We start from the raw sequence: 14,169 nt of genomic DNA on the forward strand, positions 1-14,169 counted from the left end.
CCCGCACTGGTGCTAACTATCTGTCAACGGTCACTCTAAGCTGAATGTGCCTGCCCTCTTCAGATCGCAAATGCAAAGCAGCTTGAGGCTGGGCAAGTACCAGCATGGGAGACTGGCTGGGAATCCCTGGTACCGTTGACGTGCTTTTTGTTTTTATCAAAGCTTACCCTTACGATTTTTTTCCGCTTGAAAAGACCCGCACTGGTGCTAACTATCTGTCAACGGTCACTCTAAGCTGAATGTGCCTTCCCTCGTCAGATCGCAAATGCAAAGCAGCTTGAGGCTGGGCAAGTACCAGCATGGGAGACTGGCTGGGAATCCCTGGAACCGTTAACGTGCTTTTTGTTTTTATCAAAGCTTACCCTTACGATTTTTTTCCGCTTGAAAAGACCCGCACTGGTGCTAACTATCTGTCAACGGTCACTCTAAGCTGAATGTGCCTGCCCTCGTCAGATCGCAAATGCAAAGCAGCTTGAGGCTGGGCAAGTACCAGCATGGGAGACTGGCTGGGAATCCCTGGTACCGTTAACGTGCTTTTTGTTTTTATCAAAGCTTACCCTTACGATTTTTTGCCGCTTGAAAAGACCCAAATTTGTGCTACAGACCTATCTGTCAATTACTTCTTTATGATGAATGGGCCTGCCCTCGTCAGATCGCAAATGCTGAGCTACTTGAGGCTGGGCAAGTACCAGCATGGGAGACTGGCTGGGAATTCCTGGTACCGTTGACATGCTTTTTAGTTTTCATCAAAGCTTTGTATTACGATTCTCTTCCTCTTGAAAAAACTTGCGGAGTTGCTAACAATCCATCAATGGCCGCACTAAGCTCAATGTTCCTGCCTTCGTCAGATCACAAATGCAAAGTAGCTGGAGGCTGGGCAAGTATCAGCTTGGTAGACTGTCAGGGAATCCCTGGCACGGTTCCCACATTGTTTTGTTTTTATCAAAGCTTACACTTACGATTTTTTCCGCTTGAAAAGACCCGCACAGGTGCTAACTGTCTGTTAATGGCCACTCTAAGCTGAATGTGCCTGCCCTCGTCAGATCGCAAATGCAAAGCAGCTTGAGGCTGGGCAAGTACCAGCATGGGAGACTGGCTGGGAATCCCTGGTGCCATTGACGTTTCTTTTTTTTTCATCAAAGCTTACCCTTACGATTCTATTCCTCTTGAAAAGGCCCGCAGAGTTGCTCACTATCTGTCAATGGCCACTCTAAGCTGAATGTGCCTGCTCTCGTCAGATCGCAAATGCTAAGCAGCTTGAGGCTGGGCAAGTACCAGCATGGGAGACTGGCTGGGAATCCCTGGTACCGTTGACGTGCTTTTTGTTTTTATCAAAGCTTACCCTTACGATTTTTTTCCGCTTGAAAAGACCCGCACTGGTGCTAACTATCTGTCAACGGTCACTCTAAGCTGAATGTGCCTGCCCTCTTCAGATCGCAAATGCAAAGCAGCTTGAGGCTGGGCAAGTACCAGCATGGGAAACTGGCTGGGAATCCCTGGTACCGTTGACGTGCTTTTTGTTTTTATCAAAGCTTACCCTTACGATTTTTTTCCGCTTGAAAAGACCCGCACTGGTGCTAACTATCTGTCAACGGTCACTCTAAGCTGAATGTGCCTGCCCTCGTCAGATCGCAATTGCAAAGCAGCTTGAGGCTGGGCAAGTACCAGCATGGGAGACTGGCTGGGAATCCCTGGTACCGTTGACGTGCTTTTTGTTTTTATCAAAGCTTACCCTTACGATTTTTTTCCGCTTGAAAAGACCCGCACTGGTGCTAACGATCTGTCAACGGTCACTCTAAGCTGAAGACCCAAATTTGTGCTACAGACCTATCTGTCAATTACTTCTTTATGCTGAATGGGCCTGCCCTCGTCAGATCGCAAATGCTGAGCTACTTGAGGCTGGGCAAGTACCAGCATGGGAGACTGGCTGGGAATTCCTGGTACCGTTGACATGCTTTTTAGTTTTCATCAAAGCTTTGTATTACGATTCTCTTCCTCTTGAAAAAACTTGCGGAGTTGCTAACAATCCATCAATGGCCGCACTAAGCTCAATGTTCCTGCCTTCGTCAGATCACAAATGCAAAGTAGCTTGAGGCTGGGCAAGTATCAGCTTGGTAGACTGGCAGGGAATACCTGGCACGGTTCCCACATTGTTTTGTTTTTATCAAAGCTTACACTTACGATTTTTTCCGCTTGAAAAGACCCGCACAGGTGCTAACTGTCTGTCAATGGCCACTCTAAGCTGAATGTGCCTGCCCTCGTCAGATCGCAAATGCAAAGCAGCTTGAGGCTGGGCAAGTACCAGCATGGGAGACTGGCTGGGAATCCCTGGTGCCATTGACGTTTCTTTTTTTTTCATCAAAGCTTACCCTTACGATTCTATTCCTCTTGAAAAGGCCCGCAGAGTTGCTCACTATCTGTCAATGGCCACTCTAAGCTGAATGTGCCTGCTCTCGTCAGATCGCAAATGCTAAGCAGCTTGAGGCTGGGCAAGTACCAGCATGGGAGACTGGCTGGGAATCCCTGGTACCGTTGACGTGCTTTTTGTTTTTATCAAAGCTTACCCTTACGATTTTTTTCCGCTTGAAAAGACCCGCACTGGTGCTAACTATCTGTCAACGGTCACTCTAAGCTGAATGTGCCTGCCCTCTTCAGATCGCAAATGCAAAGCAGCTTGAGGCTGGGCAAGTACCAGCATGGGAGACTGGCTGGGAATCCCTGGTACCGTTGACGTGCTTTTTGTTTTTATCAAAGCTTACCCTTACGATTTTTTTCCGCTTGAAAAGACCCGCACTGGTGCTAACTATCTGTCAACGGTCACTCTAAGCTGAATGTGCCTGCCCTCTTCAGATCGCAAATGCTTAGCAGCTTGAGGCTGGGCAAGTACCAGCATGGGAGACTGGCTGGGAATCCCTGGTACCGCTGACGTGCTTTTTGTTTTTATCAAAGCTTACCCTTACGATTTTTTTCCGCTTGAAAAGACCCGCACTGGTGCTAACGATCTGTCAACGGTCACTCTAAGCTGAATGTGCCTGCCCTCGTCAGATCGCAAATGCAAAGCAGCTTGAGGCTGGGCAAGTACCAGCATGGGAGACTGGCTGGGAATCCCTGGTACCGTTGACGTGCTTTTTGTTTTAATCAAAGCTTACCCTTACGATTTTTTTCCGCTTGAAAAGACCCGCACTGGTGCTAACTATCTGTCAACGGTCACTCTAAGCTGAATGTGCCTGCCCTCGTCAGATCGCAAATGCAAAGCAGCTTGAGGCTGGGCAAGTACCAGCATGGGAGACTGGCTGGGAATCCCTGGTACCGTTGACGTGCTTTTTGTTTTTATCAAAGCTTACCCTTACGATATTTTTCCGCTTGAAAAGACCCGCACTGGTGCTAACTATCTGTCAACGGTCACTCTAAGCTGAATGTGCCTGCCCTCGTCAGATCGCAAATGCAAAGCAGCTTGAGGCTGGGCAAGTACCAGCATGGGAGACTGGCTGGGAATCCCTGGTACCGTTAACGTGCTTTTTGTTTTTATCAAAGCTTACCCTTACGATTTTTTGCCGCTTGAAAAGACCCAAATTTGTGCTACAGACCTATCTGTCAATTACTTCTTTATTCTGAATGGGCCTGCCCTCGTCAAATCGCAAATGCTGAGCTACTTGAGGCTGGGCAAGTACCAGCATGGGAGACTGGCTGGGAATTCCTGGTACCGTTGACATGCTTTTTAGTTTTCATCAAAGCTTTGTATTACGATTCTCTTCCTCTTGAAAAAACTTGCGGAGTTGCTAACAATCCATCAATGGCCGCACTAAGCTCAATGTTCCTGCCTTCGTCAGATCACAAATGCAAAGTAGCTTGAGGCTGGGCAAGTATCAGCTTGGTAGACTGGCAGGGAATCCCTGGCACGGTTCCCACATTGTTTTGTTTTTATCAAAGCTTACACTTACGATTTTTTCCGCTTGAAAAGACCCGCACAGGTGCTAACTGTCTGTCAATGGCCACTCTAAGCTGAATGTACCTGCCCTCGTCAGATCGCAAATGCAAAGCAGCTTGAGGCTGGGCAAATACCAGCATGGGAGACTGGCTGGGAATCCCTGGTACCGTTGACATGCTTTTTAGTTTTCATCAAAGCTTTGTATTACGATTCTCTTCCTCTTGAAAAAACTTGCGGAGTTGCTAACAATCCATCAATGGCCGCACTGAGCTCAATGTTCCTGCCTTCGTCAGATCACAAATGCAAAGTAGCTTGAGGCTGGGCAAGTATCAGCTTGGTAGACTGGCAGGGAATCCCTGGCACGGTTCCCACATTGTTTTGTTTTTATCAAAGCTTACACTTACGATTTTTTCCGCTTGAAAAGACCCGCACAGGTGCTAACTGTCTGTCAATGGCCACTCTAAGCTGAATGTGCCTGCCCTCGTCAGATCGCAAATGCAAAGCAGCTTGAGGCTGGGCAAGTACCAGCATGGGAGACTGGCTGGGAATCCCTGGTGCCATTGACGTTTCTTTTTTTTTCATCAAAGCTTACCCTTACGATTTTTTTCCGCTTGAAAAGACCCGCACTGGTGCTAAGTATCTGTCAACGGTCACTCTAAGCTGAATGTGCCTGCCATCGTCAGATCGCAAATGCAAAGCAGCTTGAGGCTGGGCAAGTACCAGCATGGGAGACTGGCTGGGAATCCCTGGTACCGTTAACGTGCTTTTTGTTTTTATCAAAGCTTACCCTTACGATTTTTTGCCGCTTGAAAAGACCCAAATTTGTGCTACAGACCTATCTGTCAATTACTTCTTTATGCTGAATGGGCCTGCCCTCGTCAGATCGCAAATGCTGAGCTACTTGAGGCTGGGCAAGTACCAGCATGGGAGACTGGCTGGGAATTCCTGGTACCGTTGACATGCTTTTTAGTTTTCATCAAAGCTTTGTATTACGATTCTCTTCCTCTTGAAAAAACTTGCGGAGTTGCTAACAATCCATCAATGGCCGCACTAAGCTCAATGTTCCTGCCTTCGTCAGATCACAAATGCAAAGTAGCTTGAGGCTGGGCAAGTATCAGCTTGGTAGACTGGCAGGGAATCCCTGGCACGGTTCCCACATTGTTTTGTTTTTATCAAAGCTTACACTTACGATTTTTTCCGCTTGAAAAGACCCGCACAGGTGCTAACTGTCTGTTAATGGCCACTCTAAGCTGAATGTGCCTGCCCTCGTCAGATCGCAAATGCAAAGCAGCTTGAGGCTGGGCAAGTACCAGCATGGGAGACTGGCTGGGAATCCCTGGTGCCATTGACGTTTCTTTTTTTTTCATCAAAGCTTACCCTTACGATTCTATTCCTCTTGAAAAGGCCCGCAGAGTTGCTCACTATCTGTCAATGGCCACTCTAAGCTGAATGTGCCTGCTCTCGTCAGATCGCAAATGCTAAGCAGCTTGAGGCTGGGCAAGTACCAGCATGGGAGACTGGCTGGGAATCCCTGGTACCGTTGACGTGCTTTTTGTTTTTATCAAAGCTTACCCTTACGATTTTTTTCCGCTTGAAAAGACCCGCACTGGTGCTAACTATCTGTCAACGGTCACTCTAAGCTGAATGTGCCTGCCCTCTTCAGATCGCAAATGCAAAGCAGCTTGAGGCTGGGCAAGTACCAGCATGGGAGACTGGCTGGGAATCCCTGGTACCGTTGACGTGCTTTTTGTTTTTATCAAAGCTTACCCTTACGATTTTTTTCCGCTTGAAAAGACCCGCACTGGTGCTAACTATCTGTCAACGGTCACTCTAAGCTGAATGTGCCTGCCCTCTTCAGATCGCAAATGCTTAGCAGCTTGAGGCTGGGCAAGTACCGGCATGGGAGACTGGCTGGGAATCCCTGGTACCGCTGACGTGCTTTTTGTTTTTATCAAAGCTTACCCTTACGATTTTTTTCCGCTTGAAAAGACCCGCACTGGTGCTAACGATCTGTCAACGGTCACTCTAAGCTGAATGTGCCTGCCCTCGTCAGATCGCAAATGCAAAGCAGCTTGAGGCTGGGCAAGTACCAGCATGGGAGACTGGCTGGGAATCCCTGGTACCGTTGACGTGCTTTTTGTTTTAATCAAAGCTTACCCTTACGATTTTTTTCCGCTTGAAAAGACCCGCACTGGTGCTAACTATCTGTCAACGGTCACTCTAAGCTGAATGTGCCTGCCCTCGTCAGATCGCAAATGCAAAGCAGCTTGAGGCTGGGCAAGTACCAGCATGGGAGACTGGCTGGGAATCCCTGGTACCGTTGACGTGCTTTTTGTTTTTATCAAAGCTTACCCTTACGATTTTTTTCCGCTTGAAAAGACCCGCACTGGTGCTAACTATCTGTCAACGGTCACTCTAAGCTGAATGTGCCTGCCCTCGTCAGATCGCAAATGCAAAGCAGCTTGAGGCTGGGCAAGTACCAGCATGGGAGACTGGCTGGGAATCCCTGGTACCGTTAACGTGCTTTTTGTTTTTATCAAAGCTTACCCTTACGATTTTTTGCCGCTTGAAAAGACCCAAATTTGTGCTACAGACCTATCTGTCAATTACTTCTTTATTCTGAATGGGCCTGCCCTCGTCAAATCGCAAATGCTGAGCTACTTGAGGCTGGGCAAGTACCAGCATGGGAGACTGGCTGGGAATTCCTGGTACCGTTGACATGCTTTTTAGTTTTCATCAAAGCTTTGTATTACGATTCTCTTCCTCTTGAAAAAACTTGCGGAGTTGCTAACAATCCATCAATGGCCGCACTAAGCTCAATGTTCCTGCCTTCGTCAGATCACAAATGCAAAGTAGCTTGAGGCTGGGCAAGTATCAGCTTGGTAGACTGGCAGGGAATCCCTGGCACGGTTCCCACATTGTTTTGTTTTTATCAAAGCTTACACTTACGATTTTTTCCGCTTGAAAAGACCCGCACAGGTGCTAACTGTCTGTCAATGGCCACTCTAAGCTGAATGTGCCTGCCCTCGTCAGATCGCAAATTTAAAGCAGCTTGAGGCTGGGCAAGTACCAGCATGGGAGACTGGCTGGGAATCCCTGGTGCCATTGACGTTTCTTTTTTTTTCATCAAAGCTTACCCTTACGATTCTATTCCTCTTGAAAAGGCCCGCAGAGTTGCTCACTATCTGTCAATGGCCACTCTAAGCTGAATGTGCCTGCTCTCGTCAGATCGCAAATGCTAAGCAGCTTGAGGCTGGGCAAGTACCAGCATGGGAGACTGGCTGGGAATCCCTGGTACCGTTGACGTGCTTTTTGTTTTTATCAAAGCTTACCCTTACGATTTTTTTCCGCTTGAAAAGACCCGCACTGGTACTAACGATCTGTCAATGGTCACTCTAAGCTGAATGTGCCTGCCCTCGTCAGATCGCAAATGCAAAGCAGCTTGAGGCTGGGCAAGTACCAGCATGGGAGACTGGCTGGGAATCCCTGGTACCGTTGACGTGCTTTTTGTTTTTATCAAAGCTTACCCTTACGATTTTTTTCCGCTTGAAAAGACCCGCACTGGTGCTAACTATCTGTCAACGGTCACTCTAAGCTGAATGTGCCTGCCCTCGTCAGATCGCAAATGCAAAGCAGCTTGAGGCTGGGCAAATACCAGCATGGGAGACTGGCTGGGAATCCCTGGTACCGTTGACATGCTTTTTAGTTTTCATCAAAGCTTTGTATTACGATTCTCTTCCTCTTGAAAAAACTTGCGGAGTTGCTAACAATCCATCAATGGCCGCACTGAGCTCAATGTTCCTGCCTTCGTCAGATCACAAATGCAAAGTAGCTTGAGGCTGGGCAAGTATCAGCTTGGTAGACTGGCAGGGAATCCCTGGCACGGTTCCCACATTGTTTTGTTTTTATCAAAGCTTACACTTACGATTTTTTCCGCTTGAAAAGACCCGCACAGGTGCTAACTGTCTGTCAATGGCCACTCTAAGCTGAATGTGCCTGCCCTCGTCAGATCGCAAATGCAAAGCAGCTTGAGGCTGGGCAAGTACCAGCATGGGAGACTGGCTGGGAATCCCTGGTGCCATTGACGTTTCTTTTTTTTTCATCAAAGCTTACCCTTACGATTCTATTCCTCTTGAAAAGGCCCGCAGAGTTGCTCACTATCTGTCAATGGCCACTCTAAGCTGAATGTGCCAGCTCTCGTCAGATCGCAAATGCTAAGCAGCTTGAGGCTGGGCAAGTACCAGCATGGGACACTGGCTGGGAATCCCTGGTACCGCTGACGTGCTTTTTGTTTTTATCAAAGCTTACCCTTACGATTTTTTTCCGCTTGAAAAGACCCGCACTGGTGCTAACGATCTGTCAATGGTCACTCTAAGCTGAATGTGCCTGCCCTCGTCAGATCGCAAATGCAAAGCAGCTTGAGGCTGGGCAAGTACCAGCATGGGAGACTGGCTGGGAATCCCTGGTACCGTTGACGTGCTTTTTGTTTTTATCAAAGCTTACCCTTACGATTTTTTTCCGCTTGAAAAGACCCGCACTGGTGCTAACTATCTGTCAACGGTCACTCTAAGCTGAATGTGCCTGCCCTCGTCAGATCGCAAATGCAAAGCAGCTTGAGGCTGGGCAAGTACAGCATGGGAGACTGGCTGGGAATCCCTGGTACCGTTGACGTGCTTTTTGTTTTTATCAAAGCTTACCCTTACGATTTTTTTCCGCTTGAAAAGACCCGCACTGGTGCTAACTATCTGTCAACGGTCACTCTAAGCTGAATGTGCCTGCCCTCGTCAGATCGCTAATGCAAAGCAGCTTGAGGCTGGGCAAGTACCAGCATGGGAGACTGGCTGGGAATCCCTGGTACCGTTAACGTGCTTTTTGTTTTTATCAAAGCTTACCCTTACGATTTTTTGCCGCTTGAAAAGACCCAAATTTGTGCTACAGACCTATCTGTCAATTACTTCTTTATTCTGAATGGGCCTGCCCTCGTCAGATCGCAAATGCTGAGCTACTTGAGGCTGGGCAAGTACCAGCATGGGAGACTGGCTGGGAATTCCTGGTACCGTTGACATGCTTTTTAGTTTTCATCAAAGCTTTGTATTACGATTCTCTTCCTCTTGAAAAAACTTGCGGAGTTGCTAACAATCCATCAATGGCCGCACTAAGCTCAATGTTCCTGCCTTCGTCAGATCACAAATGCAAAGTAGCTTGAGGCTGGGCAAGTATCAGCTTGGTAGACTGGCAGGGAATCCCTGGCACGGTTCCCACATTGTTTTGTTTTTATCAAAGCTTACACTTACGATTTTTTCCGCTTGAAAAGACCCGCACAGGTGCTAACTGTCTGTCAATGGCCACTCTAAGCTGAATGTGCCTGCCCTCGTCAGATCGCAAATGCAAAGCAGCTTGAGGCTGGGCAAGTACCAGCATGGGAGACTGGCTGGGAATCCCTGGTGCCATTGACGTTTCTTTTTTTTTCATCAAAGCTTACCCTTACGATTCTATTCCTCTTGAAAAGGCCCGCAGAGTTGCTCACTATCTGTCAATGGCCACTCTAAGCTGAATGTGCCTGCTCTCGTCAGATCGCAAATGCTAAGCATCTTGAGGCTGGGCAAGTACCGGCATGGGAGACTGTCTGGGAATCCCTGGTACCGTTGACGTGCTTTTTGTTTTTATCAAAGCTTACCCTTACGATTTTTTTCCGCTTGAAAAGACCCGCACTGGTGCTAATTATCTGTCAACGGTCACTCTAAGCTGAATGTGCCTGCCCTCTTCAGATCGCAAATGCAAAGCAGCTTGAGGCTGGGCAAGTACCAGCATGGGAGACTGGCTGGGAATCCCTGGTACCGTTGACGTGCTTTTTGTTTTTATCAAAGCTTACCCTTACGATTTTTTTCCGCTTGAAAAGACCCGCACTGGTGCTAACTATCTGTCAACGGTCACTCTAAGCTGAATGTTCCTGCCCTCGTCAGATCGCAAATGCAAAGCAGCTTGAGGCTGGGCAAGTACCAGCATGGGAGACTGGCTGGGAATCCCTGGTACCGTTGACGTGCTTTTTGTTTTTATCAAAGCTTACCCTTACGATTTTTTTCCGCTTGAAAAGACCCGCACTGGTGCTAACTATCTGTCAACGGTCACTCTAAGCTGAATGTGCCTGCCCTCGTCAGATCGCAAATGCAAAGCAGCTTGAGGCTGGGCAAGTACCAGCATGGGAGACTCGCTGGGAATCCCTGGTACCGTTGACATGCTTTTTAGTTTTCATCAAAGCTTTGTATTACGATTCTCTTCCTCTTGAAAAAACTTGCGGAGTTGCTAACAATCCATCAATGGCCGCACTAAGCTCAATGTTCCTGCCTTCGTCAGATCACAAATGCAAAGTAGCTTGAGGCTGGGCAAGTATCAGCTTGGTAGACTGGCAGGGAATCCCTGGCACGGTTCCCACATTGTTTTGTTTTTATCAAAGCTTACACTTACGATTTTTTCCGCTTGAAAAGACCCGCACAGGTGCTAACTGTCTGTCAATGGCCACTCTAAGCTGAATGTGCCTCCCCTCGTCAGATCGCAAATGCAAAGCAGCTTGAGGCTGGGCAAGTACCAGCATGGGAGACTGGCTGGGAATCCCTGGTGCCATTGACGTTTCTTTTTTTTTCATCAAAGCTTACCCTTACGATTCTATTCCTCTTGAAAAGGCCCGCAGAGTTGCTCACTATCTGTCAATGGCCACTCTAAGCTGAATGTGCCTGCTCTCGTCAGATCGCAAATGCTAAGCAGCTTGAGGCTGGGCAAGTACCAGCATGGGAGACTGGCTGGGAATCCCTGGTACCGCTAACGTGCTTTTTGTTTTTATCAAAGCTTACCCTTACGATTTTTTTCCGCTTGAAAAGACCCGCACTGGTGCTAACTATCTGTCAACGGTCACTCTAAGCTGAATGTGCCTGCCCTCTTCAGATCGCAAATGCAAAGCAGCTTGAGGCTGGGCAAGTACCAGCATGGGAGACTGGCTGGGAATCCCTGGTACCGTTGACGTGCTTTTTGTTTTTATCAAAGCTTACCCTTACGATTTTTTTCCGCTTGAAAAGACCCGCACTGGTGCTAACTATCTGTCAACGGTCACTCTAAGCTGAATGTGCCTTCCCTCGTCAGATCGCAAATGCAAAGCAGCTTGAGGCTGGGCAAGTACCAGCATGGGAGACTGGCTGGGAATCCCTGGAACCGTTAACGTGCTTTTTGTTTTTATCAAAGCTTACCCTTACGATTTTTTTCCGCTTGAAAAGACCCGCACTGGTGCTAACTATCTGTCAACGGTCACTCTAAGCTGAATGTGCCTGCCCTCGTCAGATCGCAAATGCAAAGCAGCTTGAGGCTGGGCAAGTACCAGCATGGGAGACTGGCTGGGAATCCCTGGTACCGTTAACGTGCTTTTTGTTTTTATCAAAGCTTACCCTTACGATTTTTTGCCGCTTGAAAAGACCCAAATTTGTGCTACAGACCTATCTGTCAATTACTTCTTTATGATGAATGGGCCTGCCCTCGTCAGATCGCAAATGCTGAGCTACTTGAGGCTGGGCAAGTACCAGCATGGGAGACTGGCTGGGAATTCCTGGTACCGTTGACATGCTTTTTAGTTTTCATCAAAGCTTTGTATTACGATTCTCTTCCTCTTGAAAAAACTTGCGGAGTTGCTAACAATCCATCAATGGCCGCACTAAGCTCAATGTTCCTGCCTTCGTCAGATCACAAATGCAAAGTAGCTGGAGGCTGGGCAAGTATCAGCTTGGTAGACTGTCAGGGAATCCCTGGCACGGTTCCCACATTGTTTTGTTTTTATCAAAGCTTACACTTACGATTTTTTCCGCTTGAAAAGACCCGCACAGGTGCTAACTGTCTGTTAATGGCCACTCTAAGCTGAATGTGCCTGCCCTCGTCAGATCGCAAATGCAAAGCAGCTTGAGGCTGGGCAAGTACCAGCATGGGAGACTGGCTGGGAATCCCTGGTGCCATTGACGTTTCTTTTTTTTTCATCAAAGCTTACCCTTACGATTCTATTCCTCTTGAAAAGGCCCGCAGAGTTGCTCACTATCTGTCAATGGCCACTCTAAGCTGAATGTGCCTGCTCTCGTCAGATCGCAAATGCTAAGCAGCTTGAGGCTGGGCAAGTACCAGCATGGGAGACTGGCTGGGAATCCCTGGTACCGTTGACGTGCTTTTTGTTTTTATCAAAGCTTACCCTTACGATTTTTTTCCGCTTGAAAAGACCCGCACTGGTGCTAACTATCTGTCAACGGTCACTCTAAGCTGAATGTGCCTGCCCTCTTCAGATCGCAAATGCAAAGCAGCTTGAGGCTGGGCAAGTACCAGCATGGGAAACTGGCTGGGAATCCCTGGTACCGTTGACGTGCTTTTTGTTTTTATCAAAGCTTACCCTTACGATTTTTTTCCGCTTGAAAAGACCCGCACTGGTGCTAACTATCTGTCAACGGTCACTCTAAGCTGAATGTGCCTGCCCTCGTCAGATCGCAATTGCAAAGCAGCTTGAGGCTGGGCAAGTACCAGCATGGGAGACTGGCTGGGAATCCCTGGTACCGTTGACGTGCTTTTTGTTTTTATCAAAGCTTACCCTTACGATTTTTTTCCGCTTGAAAAGACCCGCACTGGTGCTAACGATCTGTCAACGGTCACTCTAAGCTGAAGACCCAAATTTGTGCTACAGACCTATCTGTCAATTACTTCTTTATGCTGAATGGGCCTGCCCTCGTCAGATCGCAAATGCTGAGCTACTTGAGGCTGGGCAAGTACCAGCATGGGAGACTGGCTGGGAATTCCTGGTACCGTTGACATGCTTTTTAGTTTTCATCAAAGCTTTGTATTACGATTCTCTTCCTCTTGAAAAAACTTGCGGAGTTGCTAACAATCCATCAATGGCCGCACTAAGCTCAATGTTCCTGCCTTCGTCAGATCACAAATGCAAAGTAGCTTGAGGCTGGGCAAGTATCAGCTTGGTAGACTGGCAGGGAATACCTGGCACGGTTCCCACATTGTTTTGTTTTTATCAAAGCTTACACTTACGATTTTTTCCGCTTGAAAAGACCCGCACAGGTGCTAACTGTCTGTCAATGGCCACTCTAAGCTGAATGTGCCTGCCCTCGTCAGATCGCAAATGCAAAGCAGCTTGAGGCTGGGCAAGTACCAGCATGGGAGACTGGCTGGGAATCCCTGGTGCCATTGACGTTTCTTTTTTTTTCATCAAAGCTTACCCTTACGATTCTATTCCTCTTGAAAAGGCCCGCAGAGTTGCTCACTATCTGTCAATGGCCACTCTAAGCTGAATGTGCCTGCTCTCGTCAGATCGCAAATGCTAAGCAGCTTGAGGCTGGGCAAGTACCAGCATGGGAGACTGGCTGGGAATCCCTGGTACCGTTGACGTGCTTTTTGTTTTTATCAAAGCTTACCCTTACGATTTTTTTCCGCTTGAAAAGACCCGCACTGGTGCTAACTATCTGTCAACGGTCACTCTAAGCTGAATGTGCCTGCCCTCTTCAGATCGCAAATGCTTAGCAGCTTGAGGCTGGGCAAGTACCAGCATGGGAGACTGGCTGGGAATCCCTGGTACCGTTGACGTGCTTTTTGTTTTTATTAAAGCTTACCCTTACGATTTTTTTCCGCTTGAAAAGACCCGCACTGGTGCTAACTATCTGTCAACGGTCACTCTAAGCTGAATGTGCCTGCCCTCGTCAGATCGCAAATGCAAAGCAGCTTGAGGCTGGGCAAGTACCAGCATGGGAGACTGGCTGGGAATCCCTGGTACCGTTGACGTGCTTTTTGTTTTTATCAAAGCTTACCCTTACGATTTTTTTCCGCTTGAAAAGACCCGCACTGGTGCTAACTATCTGTCAACGGTCACTCTAAGCTGAATGTGCCTGCCCTCGTCAGATCGCAAATGCAAAGCAGCTTGAGGCTGGGCAAGTACCAGCATGGGAGACTGGCTGGGAATCCCTGGTACCGTTGACGTGCTTTTTGTTTTTATCAAAGCTTACCCTTACGATTTTTTTCCGCTTGAAAAGACCCGCACTGGTGCTAAGTATCTGTCAACGGTCACTCTAAGCTGAATGTGCCTGCCATCGTCAGATCGCAAATGCAAAGCAGCTTGAGGCTGGGCAAGTACCAGCATGGGAGACTGGCTGGGAATCCCTGGTACCGTTAACGTGCTTTTTGTTTTTATCAAAGCTTACCCTTACGATTTTTTGCCGCTT

At 47.9% G+C, this 14,169-nt stretch overlaps 29 pseudogenes; all 29 read left to right on the forward strand.

Moving 5' to 3' along the window:
* The first annotated feature begins 22 nt into the window (after positions 1-22).
* Positions 23-141, forward strand: LOC138659496 (5S ribosomal RNA; annotated as a pseudogene).
* A 1,056-nt stretch (positions 142-1,197) lies between these two features.
* On the forward strand, positions 1,198-1,316 carry LOC138659660 (5S ribosomal RNA; annotated as a pseudogene).
* A 271-nt stretch (positions 1,317-1,587) lies between these two features.
* Positions 1,588-1,706, forward strand: LOC138659637 (5S ribosomal RNA; annotated as a pseudogene).
* Positions 1,707-2,224: 518 nt separating this feature from the next.
* LOC138659018 (5S ribosomal RNA) lies at positions 2,225-2,343 on the forward strand (annotated as a pseudogene).
* A 76-nt stretch (positions 2,344-2,419) lies between these two features.
* Positions 2,420-2,538, forward strand: LOC138659661 (5S ribosomal RNA; annotated as a pseudogene).
* Positions 2,539-2,614: 76 nt separating this feature from the next.
* Positions 2,615-2,733, forward strand: LOC138659497 (5S ribosomal RNA; annotated as a pseudogene).
* A 271-nt stretch (positions 2,734-3,004) lies between these two features.
* On the forward strand, positions 3,005-3,123 carry LOC138658673 (5S ribosomal RNA; annotated as a pseudogene).
* A 76-nt stretch (positions 3,124-3,199) lies between these two features.
* On the forward strand, positions 3,200-3,318 carry LOC138658674 (5S ribosomal RNA; annotated as a pseudogene).
* A 1,057-nt stretch (positions 3,319-4,375) lies between these two features.
* LOC138659019 (5S ribosomal RNA) lies at positions 4,376-4,494 on the forward strand (annotated as a pseudogene).
* Positions 4,495-5,355: 861 nt separating this feature from the next.
* LOC138659662 (5S ribosomal RNA) lies at positions 5,356-5,474 on the forward strand (annotated as a pseudogene).
* A 76-nt stretch (positions 5,475-5,550) lies between these two features.
* LOC138659498 (5S ribosomal RNA) lies at positions 5,551-5,669 on the forward strand (annotated as a pseudogene).
* Positions 5,670-5,940: 271 nt separating this feature from the next.
* LOC138658676 (5S ribosomal RNA) lies at positions 5,941-6,059 on the forward strand (annotated as a pseudogene).
* Positions 6,060-6,135: 76 nt separating this feature from the next.
* Positions 6,136-6,254, forward strand: LOC138658677 (5S ribosomal RNA; annotated as a pseudogene).
* Positions 6,255-7,115: 861 nt separating this feature from the next.
* On the forward strand, positions 7,116-7,234 carry LOC138659663 (5S ribosomal RNA; annotated as a pseudogene).
* A 76-nt stretch (positions 7,235-7,310) lies between these two features.
* Positions 7,311-7,429, forward strand: LOC138659377 (5S ribosomal RNA; annotated as a pseudogene).
* Positions 7,430-7,896: 467 nt separating this feature from the next.
* LOC138659020 (5S ribosomal RNA) lies at positions 7,897-8,015 on the forward strand (annotated as a pseudogene).
* A 271-nt stretch (positions 8,016-8,286) lies between these two features.
* On the forward strand, positions 8,287-8,405 carry LOC138659378 (5S ribosomal RNA; annotated as a pseudogene).
* Positions 8,406-9,265: 860 nt separating this feature from the next.
* Positions 9,266-9,384, forward strand: LOC138659021 (5S ribosomal RNA; annotated as a pseudogene).
* Positions 9,385-9,460: 76 nt separating this feature from the next.
* LOC138659925 (5S ribosomal RNA) lies at positions 9,461-9,579 on the forward strand (annotated as a pseudogene).
* A 76-nt stretch (positions 9,580-9,655) lies between these two features.
* On the forward strand, positions 9,656-9,774 carry LOC138659500 (5S ribosomal RNA; annotated as a pseudogene).
* A 76-nt stretch (positions 9,775-9,850) lies between these two features.
* LOC138658723 (5S ribosomal RNA) lies at positions 9,851-9,969 on the forward strand (annotated as a pseudogene).
* A 76-nt stretch (positions 9,970-10,045) lies between these two features.
* On the forward strand, positions 10,046-10,164 carry LOC138659895 (5S ribosomal RNA; annotated as a pseudogene).
* A 662-nt stretch (positions 10,165-10,826) lies between these two features.
* Positions 10,827-10,945, forward strand: LOC138659502 (5S ribosomal RNA; annotated as a pseudogene).
* A 1,056-nt stretch (positions 10,946-12,001) lies between these two features.
* On the forward strand, positions 12,002-12,120 carry LOC138659664 (5S ribosomal RNA; annotated as a pseudogene).
* A 271-nt stretch (positions 12,121-12,391) lies between these two features.
* Positions 12,392-12,510, forward strand: LOC138659639 (5S ribosomal RNA; annotated as a pseudogene).
* A 518-nt stretch (positions 12,511-13,028) lies between these two features.
* On the forward strand, positions 13,029-13,147 carry LOC138659022 (5S ribosomal RNA; annotated as a pseudogene).
* Positions 13,148-13,223: 76 nt separating this feature from the next.
* Positions 13,224-13,342, forward strand: LOC138659666 (5S ribosomal RNA; annotated as a pseudogene).
* A 271-nt stretch (positions 13,343-13,613) lies between these two features.
* On the forward strand, positions 13,614-13,732 carry LOC138658678 (5S ribosomal RNA; annotated as a pseudogene).
* A 76-nt stretch (positions 13,733-13,808) lies between these two features.
* On the forward strand, positions 13,809-13,927 carry LOC138658679 (5S ribosomal RNA; annotated as a pseudogene).
* The last annotated feature ends 242 nt before the right edge of the window (positions 13,928-14,169 follow it).

This window comes from Ranitomeya imitator, chromosome 1, assembly GCF_032444005.1.
Source record: "Ranitomeya imitator isolate aRanImi1 chromosome 1, aRanImi1.pri, whole genome shotgun sequence".
NCBI lineage: Eukaryota > Metazoa > Chordata > Amphibia > Anura > Dendrobatidae > Ranitomeya > Ranitomeya imitator.